The 15796-nt window shown below is 30.8% G+C and overlaps 1 pseudogene; it reads left to right on the forward strand.

Annotated features, from left to right (window-relative positions):
• The first annotated feature begins 1033 nt into the window (after positions 1 to 1033).
• LOC107893590 (branched-chain-amino-acid aminotransferase-like protein 1) lies at positions 1034 to 9564 on the forward strand (annotated as a pseudogene).
• Positions 9565 to 15796: the final 6232 nt, after the last annotated feature.

The following is a 15796-nucleotide window of genomic DNA, read 5'->3' on the forward strand; positions in this document are numbered from 1 at the left end:
ATCTTTTCTATTTTTAAGCTTAGTGGTTCCTTGATTTTTTTTGTCATTATAGTGGTTTCGTGATTTTCGCTTCCCATAAACTAACAGTAGACTAAGTCCTTTGTGTACATGTTGGAGATTGACTAATCATGCCACAACTTGCACATCTGTGAATTGGCAAAGTGCGAGATGGGGCCTTTGATGTGCTAGCTCTATGCATGTGAACTGTGAACTACGAGCTCTATGTAGGTAAGCAGTGCATCGTGAGTTGTATACTACAAGCTCCCCGCCAGCGAGATGTGTAATGTAGTTGTATTGTATGCGAGCAGTGCATGCGAGCTCCCCGCCAGCGAACGTTGCTTGCGAGCTGTGTAATGTGAGTTGTACTGTATGTGAGGAATGCATGCGAGCTGACAATGCAAGATGTGTATCGTGAGCTCCCCGCCAACAAACAGTGCTTGTGGGCTAAGAACGCTAATTGGCTAGCATACAGGCGTAGTGTGAACTAACCTGCGAACAGGCCAGCCGTGAATTGTCTCGTGGATTGGTGAACTACAATGGGTATGGTAACACCAGTGTGCACGGTAAAAAACAAATTGTTCTTGTTCAAAGATTCATTTTCATAGTTAATCAATTTTTTAAGTTAGTTAAAAAAAAGCATATTTTTATTATTAGGGGTGGTGCCTCCAATGGGTACGGTAACATCAGTGTGCACGGTAAAAAAAACGAATCGTTCTTTTACAAAGATTTATTTTCATAATTAATCAATTTTTTTAAGTTAGTTAAAAAAAGCATTTTTTTTTACTTTTGAAAGCTTCACCAAATAAAAGTAATAAAATATTTTTAACGTTCCATTCCTTTATTAATTTTAGCTAGCAAACAAAATAAATATATATCATTTCCCATTCTTTTAACTTTCAACTTCTTTTTTTCAATTATTTACTCAAATATAGTGTTTTCTTATTTATAATAATATATATAATTGAAATATTAGTTAAAAAAACGAAAGAACATAATTTATTAAATAAAAAATTAATTTTAAAAATATGTATCAATTCGTTGAAAGTTAATAGATCAGATTCGTAGCTGAAGCATCTATTTACACAGTTTTTCCTCTGAATTGCCTTTTTTTTCCCATATCCAACAAGTATCCATGGCAGACCCAAAGCAAGAAGCGATAGAAGTCATCCATTCTTGGTCTGCTCCGAGATCACTCAGTACTAGTCTCATGTATTCGTTTTCTCAGGTAATACCAACTTCCTTTTTCTGGGTTCCTTGTTTGGTAGCTGAGGAAGTTTGACAGAAAAAAATGAAGAAGATGGAAGTATATCATGAATCTTGTTTGTATATATTCTCTGGGTTTGTTTTAAAACGGAACCTTTCATTAAATTTTAAGTACCCCATGACTTTGCTGGGAAAGTTGGGAAAAAATAAGATCAAACACAAATTTTGAACTTTTCTTTTCTTTTCAAAATATGGTTTATTAAGAAGATTGACTGCTGCTCAAGTTGATGAAGAATAAAGAAAAATCTTACTTGTTTTCCAATGTGCTAGCTGCTGATAAAATGGAATTGCTGATTCCATAGTAATTAGCCCATTAGATTTGTTGTGTTATGGTTCTTGGCTGTTTGATTGGTTGCTGAGAAAATTAAAGTAGTGAAGTTGAATCATGAAAAGGTAGTGAAATCACTTGAATGGGTGTTTGTTTTAGGGATTACAAGACTTAGTTTTTTGGAATATGCCAACCTCACTGTTTGAGTGGCTTATTTTAATTGATCATGAGACTTTTGGATCACATTCGCTGGTATCTTCAAGCTTTTGCAGTGTCAGATGCCAATATTTATCCATGCTAAATATTTATCTGACACTGGTATGTTAAAAAAATTCGAAGTTTATCCATGTATTTTGAAGGTTCCTCTGAGGATCATATCCATGTACTCATGTCCGGATATGGGTCATAGTTAGACAGGGGTACTTGAAAAATAAACAAATGAAGACCTTGAGTAACATAGTTGTATTGCTCTACTGGTTTAATAAGTGTTTTACTGAATCATGATCCTACTACTTCTTGGATTTGCAGTCTTCATCTTCAACATTCCAGGATCAAACTTGCTTAAATATAGGCTCTGAAAACTTGTATTTAGTTGAACTAGACGGTATCCCATCTTATGGTCTAAGCTTATCATCTCAGAAGCTTATTAGAGTGCTGAAAGGTTTGTATCATTTAAGTAACTAAAAATATTAATATGAATTTCAAAACTGGGTTTAGTCCATGAGTGTAATCTGGGGACACTAATGGCAGCTGAAGCCGCAAATTTCTCAACAAGTTTCTCCGTTTGCCTCTTTCTTTTTCTTATATTATATACACTTATCATTTTCTTCCATACTCAGAGGGATGACATAGAAGTGCTGAACCTCTGTATGGAACTTTTCTTCATGTTACTGGTGTTGAAAGGCCCTACCGTGAAGATGTTCTCTCTAAGATGGTATGTCACATAAGCTTAACCAATGTTTTGCCAGAATTTATTCACTTTATCGAAACACTTTCATTTTGGGTTAAACCGGTGATGTTATCCCTTAATTTATGTGATTAAAATTCCTTGGATATGTTGGCTTTGGTTGTGTTCTACAGATCAAATATCTCTTAAGGTTGCCTCTCTGAATAATTTATTGATCATGGGACAAAAGGTTAATTATGGAGGGAAAGAAGATAATCAAAATGAGATCAATGTGGCAGCCAAAATTAATTGACTGATGTGTATGAAGCACCGACATTTATGTCATGGGAGTGTACTGTGTCAGACTAGTCTCCAACACAAAAGAACATGTATCGGACATGCGATGACACACCCATGTTCCAAATGTCTGATTGTATGTTTAGATCAGAAGCAAAAGCACAGCAACTGGAATGTCTGAATGTCTTTGTAGTCATGCTACCTTTTTGCTGATGCTGTTACAATTCTTTTTTTTAATCTTATATATAAACACTCTAGCACATGAATGAAAACATCATTGTTTCCATCAAATATCCTACCTTTATAAAGGATGCTTTATTTTTTGTAAACGTATTGCATTGCATTCTGTTTCTTTTGTGTCTGACCCTTTCAATTTAAACAATGACTTTTCTTTTTCAGTTTCTGGTTTCCCTTTATGTTTTTGTTCTTTGTTTCACTTGTTAATGGCATCTCCCTCATATTTGTATTTTTTTTTGGAATAGGAATGCGATGGTAATAAAGTTGTTAACAACATTATTTATGGTCCTGGAAAAAACAGATACCGGTATTGTAAGGTAATCTACATATTTCCATCTAGCAAGCTTAAGTTTAGTTCTATTCTGGAAATTATTGCTAATCTTGTGTTTTAAGTATTATGTTGAATGTATGACTTTGCTTAAGAAGGTAGAAATTTTTATGTTTCTTTGAGAATAGATTGATTCTAAAGGAGTTAATTTCTTAAGTTATCTTCATTTGTTATAAATATGTTCAATGGCAGAAGGTTTGGTGATGGATTTTTTGGTTGACTTTGGCTTTTTCCTATATATTTCAATTCTACTAAAATGGAGACTGTTGAGAAACATATTATATGGAATGCATCAGCAGATTCTGAGATTGAATTCTGGTTTATGAGAGCTAGAAATTTTAGCTTTGAGTTAGTAGTTTCTGAACTATTTCCCCTCTTCTTGCATACAGCATATTGCAAAGCAACGGGTGCCTGGTTTGCCAAATGACTTGCTGCAGAAAGGAAAGCACTTTATACTGATACAAAATCCTCTCAATATACTGGTAAGCTGTTTGGAACTCATTTTCCATTTTACTTCGCTCAGAGAGAATCATATCAGTAAACTAAAAGGAGATCTGTAGTTTTATAGTAGATTTTGCATTGCTTAGAAGTGAACTGTTTAAGGTTTCATATGTTACCTTTATAAAGGTATTGCATATTTTATGAACTTGACAGCTTATACACTGGAAGATTTGAAAATTTCAGGCTTACTGCTTAATGGTCCACAATTTGTTCTCTCTGATGTCATTCACTGATAATATTTATGTTTTATTTGTGCTTATTTTCAGTCATCCTTTGAGAAGGTTGTGCCTCCATCTTTCCTTGAGCTAGGCTTAGGAGATTTGGTTTCCATTTACAGTGAGCTTTGTGCATTGGGAAAGCCCCCACCAGTTATCGATGCCGCAGACCTTCAACAAAATCCTGAGGTTGTTGATCTTTTCTAATAAGATAACCTGGAATATGACACTATATAGAAAGCCTGTTATCATACTGCATATGAAATCTTACAATGTATTGAGCTGTTATTTTGCCAACCTTGAAATCTGATACCTGTTTTCATCTTTACATCATTCTTATATTTGCTACCCACGGTTCATTAAATTATACAATTGCTCTATATGTGTGTGTGTGTGTGGATTCATATTTATTCATCTTATCTATGTGCAGGACACTTTACGTGGTCTTTGTAAAGATTTGGATATTCCTTTTCAAGATGCAATGCTCAGGCATGTGGAAACCTACTTTTCCCTTATGCTAAAACCTTTACCAACTTGCTCTTCATGCTATGCAATTCAATAAACTAAGGAGTAAGAATCTGATTTGGGTATATTCAATTTTTTAAAGTGTTTCCATGTATTTTGAATGCTCTTGGTGGGTTATATCTTCATGCTCATGTCCAAATATGTTTAAGACTCGGGTACATAAAAAAATGACGAGTCAAAGTAATATAGATAATTAAATTGCCTTTTCATGACACTAGCTGTATTTCTATTCTTATAGGCACACGTCTTTCTCTTGGATGTGTCCCTTTTTAACTTTGCAAACAGATCACTTCTACCAGAATTAACTGCTTGATGCAGTCTTATTTCATACTTTATGTGCAAAGATATGATTTATACAGTCTTTTCTATGAAAATATCATTATCATGATGGCTTTATGATCAAACATTGATCAGATGGGAAGCTGGTCCAAAACCGATCGATGGTTTGTGGGCACCATGGTGGTATAAAAGTGTGCATAACTCAACACATTTTGCATCCCCAAGAAAGTACCCTAGGGTATGTGACCTGTTTAATTATTTTCATTTCAAATCATGAATTATAAACCAGTTGCTTGTCTTGAAACTAAATTCATAAAGTCATCTTGTAGTTGAAGTGTCTCTACCCTCTTTTAACTTAATGTTACTGGAATTTGGGTGTGGATGTTAGGATATGGGTATGTTCAACATTTTCTAAGCTTTTGCATGTATTTGGAGGGGTCCTTGAGGGTCATATCCTCATACCATGTTCGATTACTTCAAGCAAAATGAAGAGTTGGAGTAGCATGATTAAATTGTATTTATGTTCAGACTGATAAGCTTAGGCCTTCAGCCTTTTTCTTCTCTTTGTAATATTGTTGGATCTATAGTGAGTTATTTCAATTCTTTATGTGCTGAAAGTAGAGTATTTTATGAAAGAAACAATTGTCAAAAACCTATTTTAAAGGCTTTGGATTATAAGCCATGACATTATCTCTTTGCTTTTTTCTTATAAACTAATCTCTCTATCATTTCAAACCTTGATATTACTTTTAAATAAACTATATCTTGAAAATCATTACAAGAAGTGCTTAAATCATTGAAGGGTTGATAGAGTTATGTTTAATCTTATACATGTTTTCAGCCATTTCCTTTCTCATTTTATGACTTGTTGGAGCAAAGTCTACCTTTCTATAACTTGCTTAAGCGCAACGTGAGGCAAACATCTTCCCTTTTAAGGTCTCCCTTACCGGTTCCCGATCTTCCAGTTCCTGTGAATGCGAAGCTGCTTGCTTGGGTTGGTGATGAGATTGTACCTCGTGAGAGTGCAAGGGTACTTAGTCCCAGAACCATTCTCAATCTGTTCTTCATTGACTTAAAACTTTATGATTGTTAGTTCATAGGTATATTAGGTTTCTCATTCTTGCAATGCATTACCAGGTTTCAGTATTTGATTCAGTTGTCCAAGGTGGTGATGCTGTGTGGGAAGGACTTCGAATTTACAATTGAAAGATATTTAAGCTTGAAGAGCATCTAGATAGGTTGGTGAAACTAAATGCTTAATGAATTCCCTTAAGTAGGAATTGCACTAGTATTAATCATGATATGGTTGATTGTATTGGGAAAGATGAATGGATGACACATATGTGGGCTTCTGTGAGTACTTTCTGATAACTCCTAACGATTTCTTGAATTTTTTCTTTGGTTCATTTTGCAAGGATGTTTGATTCTGCAAAGGCTCTGGCTTTCATCAATGTTCCCACCCGCGATGAGGTTAGGATCCGCAGACAAATTTGAATTCACTGTCTGAAAATATCAGTGTTTCATGGGTTCAGCATTGTTTGATGACCATTTTTCGTGCAAGCAAGTTAACCGTTTCTTTCTTAGTAACATGTTTCATCATTGCAGATCAAAGAGGCTATCTTCAGAACCCTCAATGCCAATGGAATGTTCAATAACACACACATTCGATTAACACTTACTCGTGGGAAAAAGGTATGAAACATTTTCACCTTCTCCCGGTCTCTTGATTCTTGAGGAATCATTGAATTGTCTAAGATACTCCCCTATTTGGGCTAAAAAATAGAGTGGTGCAAAAAGTTTGTCATTGACATTCGTGAATTCTTAGTTAGGCCTTATATTTTCTTCCCTAATATGCTATACTTTCATCTTATTCAGGTTACTTCAGGGATGAACCCTGCTTTCAATCAATATGGCTGCACTTTGATTGGTAAAAGAGATTTTTAAGTCCATATACCATAGAGATACTCATATGTGCTTTTATCTATTGAAACATGGGTATTAGCTGCGAATTTGTACTGCATTTAGAATATGCTATCGTAGTGTATTTGCATGATATTAGCAACATTCCCTTTATAAGTAGAGAATGTGCTGTTGTGATTTGTGGGCTTTCAGCTGATGTGCTTAATGTTTCTTGTGGAAAAAATGCAGTGCTTCCCGAATGGAAACTCCTGGTTTACGACAATGAGAGTGGTATAAAACTTGTTACAGCTACAACACGTCGTAATTCACCAAATGTAAGATTCTTGGTGTCTTTTCTTGCCACTATTTTCTGCTAGGTACAGAATTACAAGAACATATCATGTCAGGTCTCGCTGTTGCTTCTTGTGGGATGAAATGCTGGGTGGTTGTTTCGATTTAATAGTATTCAAATTTTAAGGAATTTTATCTTCCTAATCAGCTGATTTTGATTTGTTTTTCTTTATTCCTTTCAGAATTTGGACTCAAAGATTCACCACAATAATCTTCTGAATAACATATTGGCAAAGGTATTGTCCAATGCAGGACTTTCATATGATTTTATGATAAAGCTGAGAGTAGATGATGTTCTAATATCTGATCTATGATTTGAATGTTGTTTTCATTCTTTCATGCTATTCAAGAAATTATTGTTCTCAATTTGACGGCTTACTATCTTTAAATGCTTCTGACAGTATCATCAACTGATTAATCAAATTTCGCAAGATAACAACTGTATTAAGTTTCAGATTTTCTTACCTGAAAGCTTCAGTAGACCTTTCTCTCTAGGTTTGGCTATTTTTGTTTTGTTTGGGTTAAGGGTGTAAACCATGATGGATGATATGACATTTATATTTTCCTGTGTTATGGTGGAGATCATGTTTCTCAGACTAATGCCAGATATGCATTTTTGTTAAACTATCTCTTGGGCTAAAATTGATTTTTGTGGTCCAATGCAGGTAGAAGGGAATAATGCGAATGCCGATGATGCAATCATGCTCGACAAGGATGGTTATGTATCCGAAACAAATGCCACAAACATTGTAAGACTAGGATTTCCCCCCAATAGCTTAGATCTATATATGAATTGGGGGTTTGGGGAATATTAAGACTGAGTATGGTATCGATATGCATCAATAATCTTCATCTTTGTTCTTGGTTATTTTTCATTGTTTTTACCAAACATGGAAAACTGCGAATAATGCCGTAGTTTGCCATTCATCTTGATAACTGATAACATTGATGGTGTGGAATGTTCAAATGCATTTAGTTGGTTATAGAAGGAAAAGCTTTTTTTCTAATGCATATGCTTTGAAAGTTGAAAATCTCTAACTGAAACATTCTTATGTTTCACGTTGCAGTTCTTGGTCAAGAAAGGCTGTGTTTTAACCCCTCATGCTGATTATTGTCTTCCTGGGATTACTCGAGCAACTGTAAGTTTCTTAAACATTTATTTGAGCTGTAATTTATATTTAGGCTGGTAAATATCAGAACTTCCTGATCTCAAGCAGACAATTTTGTCATGAGAATTTCAACTATTTCATTTGTACTTTTATATTGTATCATTGGGACTGATATGCCTTCCATGCCGTTTGGATTGCAGATCATGGAGCTTGTTGTAAAGGAAAAATTTGAGCTAGTGGAACGAAGAATTAGCTTATCTGAGTTCCATGCAGCAGATGAGGTATCCTGTTGTTTTTCTATCGAGAGCATTTATATGGAATACTTCTGAAATTCTAAAGTAACTGCATATAATTGATGAAGTTCCTTTGAACCATATGAAAAGGCCTTATTTGCTTCTATCCTATGTTATATTTTAAAGTTCATTGTCACAAGACAAGTGTTAATTATGGTAGCTAAGCCAGTAGCCTTCATATATATATTTTTGAGTTAGAAACCTTCATATCAAATAGAAGATGTTCGGATTGTTTCTATTAATCATATTGTTCAACTCAGACTTCTTAGCTACTCCTTCGAGTGTAGGCCAAGGCCAAGAAATGTATGATATGGCTGTGCCTCTTATGGCATGTACACTGTTAATAATGGTCAACTTTCAATTTATCTTCCTTGATTGTGAATATATCTTTTACCTGTGTTTTGAGTTATGATTCTAACGATGCCTTGCAGGTATGGACTACTGGAACAATGGGAGAACTCAGCCCAGTGAGTTCCTTTCTTTCTAAATATTCTATTTGAGACCTTAAGATTTCGCTGTTTGCTTATACAACATACAAGCTAACTATTTATATCACCTTGTTCTATCTAGCTGATTGAATATTTCTGTAACAGGTCGTGAAAATCGATGGGCGCATCACTGGCAACGGGAAAGTCGGGCCAGTCACTCGAAGGTTGCAAAATGCTTATAAAAGGCTGACAGAAGAGTCCGGAGTTCCAATACCAACCAACCCTTAAACATAAATGAGAGTGTCTGAAAGAAGGTTCACTCTCTTTTGGCTAATTTCCAAACTTAAAAGATTCAAGGGGAGCTCATATGTTCTATATTGAAAAAGGGGTTGATTTATTTTCTGTTTGTTTGCATGGAAAATCTTGTTTCGTTTAGCAAACTGTTTGATCAGCCTATCTTCTAGCTTCATGTTCGATATTCTTTTTCACTAACCTAAATTCCTCGTTCCAGGTTGCCATTATCGAACGTCAAATTTCAAGACGATGCGTACTGGAGAATTTGGATGCATGAACTTTGTATTCAATTACAGCTGTTCGCTATGAAACTGGTTGTGAAAAACAATGGAAAATAATGTATCCCAATAAATTGTGAAAAACTGAGTCTTATTATCAAGTCATTATAGTATCATCGGTGTTCAACTTATAATTTTGTTTGAAATATTTGTATCTGAATTTTATGTCGGACAATGTGCAAATTTTACTCTTAAAATGGCTTAATTATACCTGTTTTCTCACTATCAAATTTTACAAAAATCATATTTACAAATTATCATCCTCCAAAAGTCATATTTACAAATTGTACTCGTAAAAAGGTTTAACTCACAATTTGACCTCTGAAGTGTACTTATTTTTTCACTTTGGTATCAAAATTTTTTTTATCCAATTTGGTACCTAAAAAGTACACTCACTTCCTAAATTTGTATGCTCCTATTACACTTTTTAGTCTATATTTTTTTTTGGCTATCGTTGAAAAAAATTAATGGTCAATCATAAAACGCTATGTATTTTTTAAAAAAAGATTTAAAAAAAAGAAGTAAATGTTGTTTTATTAAATGTATATACACATTAAAAATATAAAAAAGGAGATACATATAAAAGATTTAGAAAAGTATATATAATCTAGAAAAACATATAAATTATCAAAATTTTATAAAATTAAAAATTAAAAAATGAGATAATTGAAAATAAATTAATTGAAATTTGATAAGGGAAGAAGGCGGTAGAATATCATATTCAAGTTGTTTGACTCGAGAAAGAAATATTCGGATCTGAAAAGAAGAAACCAAACAAAACAAAGAAAATAATTAAAATAAGAAAGTTAAGAATAAAGAATAAATATTTAAAATAATAACTAAATAAAGAAACGATAGAATAAAAAGTGGAAGATGAAACAAATAAATCGATGGATATGATGGATAGATGGATAAATATACAATTGAACGCTTTGAGGTATAAACCTCAACAAACTCAATTACTGACTCTAATAAACCCTCCAATAAATAATCTTTGGAAAATGGAAGGATAAAGAATGGATTCACATGACTCTTTGAAAAAAAAATGTGCATATAATGAACAATGAAGAGAGCTTTAAATAAGTACATCCAAATAAAACTCTCAAATATAAGGAAACTCTAATCAATCTAAACAGGTAGTTTTAAACTAAACTTTTTTGTTAACTAAAACACATAAAACTCCTAAATAACTTAAAATAGTTAAAAAAAATTCAAAATTCGGAATAAATATATAATAAAACCTAATAATATAATATTGAGCTCATATATAATAAAAAATAAACCTAAAAATCGAACCCAATATAATTTAAACTTGAATTAAAAGCTTGAAACTCGTAATTTTTTAATAATCCAGTCCAAAAATTCTACTTGCACAGTCTTCACTAAAACGGTCATAACTTGAGCCCCCAAACTCAAAATCGAGTGATTCAAAATACATTTCGAAACTAAGAGGTAAATCTTTGAACTCTATGAAGATATCTCAACCCAAAAAAGCATAGATTCAATCCAAAAAGCCATTGCAAGTCGACTTATTTTTCAAACTTGAAAATTGAAGCTACGATAAATGAAATTTAATAAATTTCACCTCATCCGTGCATGTATCAAGATTGCTAATATTATTATAAAAATTGTAAACAAATTAATAATATAAAAATATTTTATAAAATTTATAATAAAAATAATATTAAAAATATTTTATATTATTTATAAGTTTTAGTAAATTTTAAAAAAATTACACTATTTTCATAATTTTTTAAAACTATTAAATATTTTTATAATTTAATAAAATTTTAAAATAATTTAAATATTTTTATGTTTTTTTACATTTTATAGTAATATTATTAATTCTGTTATAAAATCAAAAGAGAAGGAGAAAGTAAAGAGAACTTATTTTATTGATCAATTGAAATATTTACAAAGTTTCTCCAAAGTGTCTATTTATAGGTATAAAAAGTATAAATGAATTAGAAATTACTTCTAATGACTATTAGAATTTAAAGTACATCAAAACTTATCTTAATTTTGATAGATATATTTAAATAAGATATTCATAACAAATTCTAACTAATTTCGTATTTTATTGTAATTTTTATTTCTATAATTTATATTTTCTTAAATCATATATATTTTTATGATTTTTTATATTTTTAATGTATATATACGTTTAATAAAAAAATATTTACTTTTTTCATGAATATTGACTATCAACTTTATTGTTTAACATTAGTCCAAAAATGGACTACTCCAATGTTTGGATTTAACTAACACAAAGGGAATGCAAAAAAATTAAAAGAAAGGAATATTCTTTCCCTGATGTGGTTAGCTTTTTTTTTTTAGGTAAAAAAGTTAAAGAGAGTTGAAATCCTTTGATTTTTCTGATTAATGTTTTTTTTTAAACTTACCATACGTAATTATATATGCAAGTATCTTAGTATACTCATGTGTGAGAGTTTTAGTGTAGTCCTAATTGTATAAAAAATAATGATGGAAAATCTTTTTATTTTTTATTTTTGTATAAAGAGGGATTTAACTAAAATTAAATTAGACGAGATCAACCTACTCCAGAATAATCATTGTGTAGTAGTCAAAGAGTTTCATCGAGTGGTTGCATGAATATAAATCTTTTCAAAGGTCTTGAGAATGTTAATACTGTCAAACCATAAGCTACCTTGTTGTCTTCTCTAAAGACATGCATTGTAACATCCTAAAAATCGGGTTAGTGAACCAAGAGGGGTTACATCTTGTTCTAAATTAAGGTTGTAGAAATTATGTAAAGTGAATTAATTTAGTTCAGTGGTTAAGTGTTGTATTTATGTGCTTGAAAGCTTGTGTTCAAATTCCTTTTTTTGAATTTTTTTCTTTTATCCCTTCATTTGGCCGTTTACACTTAGGTTATATTTTATTCTTGTTAGTTTGTTGACAATAAAGAATTGATTGATTCAGTGATAAAACTTTAACTTACTTTCAAGTCTTGAATTTGAATATTATGTGTATGTAAAATAAAATTACGTTGGCCCTTGTCTTGTTGTGCTATGCAAGATGACAAAATTTGGATTAAACTCAATGAGGATTTAGTGGGTAATTTTAAAATATATATATATATATTTTTCCTAAAAAGTCTCCACTTCTACAATCCATTTTTCCCTTCTTTCTTTTAATTTTTGCTGCCATTATTTTCCCTTGTACATTCTTTCCCCATTATTAACGTTGCTTTCACGTAATCATTCGTTGCCAGGTGCTTCTTGTTCGTTTTAAGCCGAGAGAATTTTAGGTGATTTACACATTGTGTTTACGTCAACCTGTAAGTTGTAGGAAAATGTGTGGGTTGGTCAATTAGTTGTGTACTGATCGTTGATTCAGTGTTTTGATTAGGCGAAGTTTTGAGAAAAAATAAAAAAAATTTCTAATAAAATTTTCAATTCAATAAATATTTTAATTTGTTAATATTTCTCGCTCATTATTATTCTTCACTCTTTTTTATAGGTAAACATAAATATTATAGACTAAATAAATAGTTTTTGATCAAATTATATAGATAAGGGAAAAAATATATATGGATTCAATTAAAACATATTTTTGTCTCTATTTTTAAATGTATGTTATTTTTTTTCTTAAGAAAATCTTTTATCTTTAATTTTTTCTTCCATTAACTTTAAATTTCTCCACAAATCTTTGACGTTTTCTTTTTCATTTCTTGTTTTTAAAATCTTTAATTTATGCAAAGACTATTTTATAAGATTTATTTTTAGTTGTCTTTTAATTTTTTTTGAAGGTTATAATTTTGTGTCTTAAATTTATATTACTGTATTCTTAGAGCTTACACAGTTTTAATGATAAGCACCTAGCAGTCAATTACATAATAATAAAATTAATAATTAAAATATTTTCATATTTTTTATTTTATTACATACTTGTCAGCCCCCTAACATCGTTTATAGAGCCTAAAACTCCATTAACAATGTACTAGGTAATATTTGTTCAGATCTATTCTTTTTGACACAATATTTATAACTACTCATAGTCCCTCCCCAACCTATAAATAGGAGAATAATGCATTTCAGTGCACTTGAACCCACATCTTCTTACACTGACAACAATACAAATATTAATCAAACTAATTAAAATTAGCATTTAATTAATTAACCATTGTTATTTTTTTATGAAAAGAAATTACTTATGTTTTTAGTTTGAAATGGATGTGTTCCACCATTTTCAAGTAATTTAACTTATATTGTTACAATTGTATTTTTATTTTAACAAAATTTTTTATTGAATTTCAGGAATACATACTGTTACAATATTAAAAGATTTGTTGATATATTTTTTTTGAATATTAATTAAGAGTAGTATGAATATTAATTGGGTAAATTTTTATTAAAAAAACTTGATTCTGTATGAATTTTAATTAGAATAAGAAAATTAAATTTTTATAGAAAGATATGAATCTACTTTCAGCTTCTATTCAGAATAAGGTAATTAAAAACAAATTAATAACAAATTTTATATTCCTTATACTAAAAATTCAATTTAATTAATTCTACTTTAATACTTTTGCAATTTACATTTACTGTTTTATTTTTATTTTTAAATTGTTTTGTGGTTTTTATTTTTTTATAGAGGTTAAAATAATATTTATTTGATGATAGTATAGTTTAATTTATTTACAACAACTGATTTAAATTCACTTCTTTAAATATGATAAAGAATGTTCTTTCTTAATTTGTAATTATTCATAGAAAAACATTAATTCCTCATAGAATTAATATAATCTGCCTCAACTAAATCCCATACTGAACTTGGTGGTTCTTCAAATAATTAGATTCCTATGAAACTTGTAGTCATAAACTTAATCATATGGTCAACAACTATGTTTTGAGTTCTCTAATATGGAGTATATAGACCTTTCAATTCCAATGTATCATTCAACGAATAAAGTGTAATTCCATCATTTTACTATCAGTAGCTCCACCAGCCAAAATCACCTTCACTAAGAAGGCATTATCACATTCAAGCTCCAGATATCGGAACCCCTTCTCCCATGCTAAGCATAGACCTTCTAGAATAACTCTTGCTTCGATCTTAAAAATTACATCTTTACCTAGCAACATCGAAAATTCACATAACCAATTTACATCAGCATCTCTAAACACTCCCCCAGTAGTAGTAATTGATCAATTTAGTGATATTACTTCATCTATATTTAGCTTAATCCAACATCTATTCGGAACTAACCATCGTCTAGCAGTAACCATAGGATTAACATGTAATGGATTGATTATACAAAAAATTCATCATGTTATTTTTTTTAATTATTTATTTTCCTTTTCCTTCTCTAGATTCATTATACACAAAAATTATCATGTATTTAATTTACTTTTTATGTTTGATGTTATATTTTTAGGTTTTACAATTTTCAACGCATGAATCAATTTACCATATTTTTTACTCTTAAATTTTTTAGTCACATACATTATTGTATTGTAACATTTTAGTTATTAAATTATTAATTATTATTAACGGTGTAGCGACGTAAAAATTTTAGCTTAGTCGCTAATTGTGGCGATTTATTAAGCATTTGATTTTGAAATAAAAGGGAGTCGCCACCGATCCTTTTCATAGGTGTGATTGGACACCTAATAAATTTATTTTTAAAACAAAAAGTAGATCGAGTTTAGGTCTACGTCAAAATCCAGAGAAAAAGTAGGGTTCGGGAGTCGGTTACGTGCGAGGAAGGTATTAGCACCCTCGCGACGCCCAAAATTGGTATCTTATAAACATGTGTTGTCTTGATTTTCAAAAATACGAGTTTAATGTAACATTTAGTCGTGATCCAATTGGAAAGACGAGAAATGTTAGTTTTTGGTTTTTTAGAAGGGTGTTCCGCCTTTAACTCGAGCCGACAAATTCCATCCAACATAGCGATGAAATTCGATGACTTAATGTTAAATCGGTACATTGCCTTGATTATTGAAATTAGTTAGAAAATACGAATGAGATTTTCGAAGTAATGTAAAACAAATTGAGATGAAATAAATGGAAGAACTAGAAATATATTGAAGCAAGTAACAAATATGACAATAATATTAAAAACACTAACAAATACATGCAAGATTAAATGTAATTATAATATCAAACACGAGAACACAACGAATATACATATGTAAAAAATGGCATTAAGATTATATACGTAACAATATATATAAGTATGGTATTGAAAGCATGCATAACGTGTATAAAAGATATATGTAATATGATACACAAGTATATTAAATTCACATACATAACCATAATATATAAAGATATTACAATAAAGTTGAAAGTGATACTATGTGCAAATATATATAT

The sequence above is a fragment of the Gossypium hirsutum genome, chromosome A13 (genome assembly GCF_007990345.1).
Source record: "Gossypium hirsutum isolate 1008001.06 chromosome A13, Gossypium_hirsutum_v2.1, whole genome shotgun sequence".
NCBI classification, from domain to species: domain Eukaryota; kingdom Viridiplantae; phylum Streptophyta; class Magnoliopsida; order Malvales; family Malvaceae; genus Gossypium; species Gossypium hirsutum.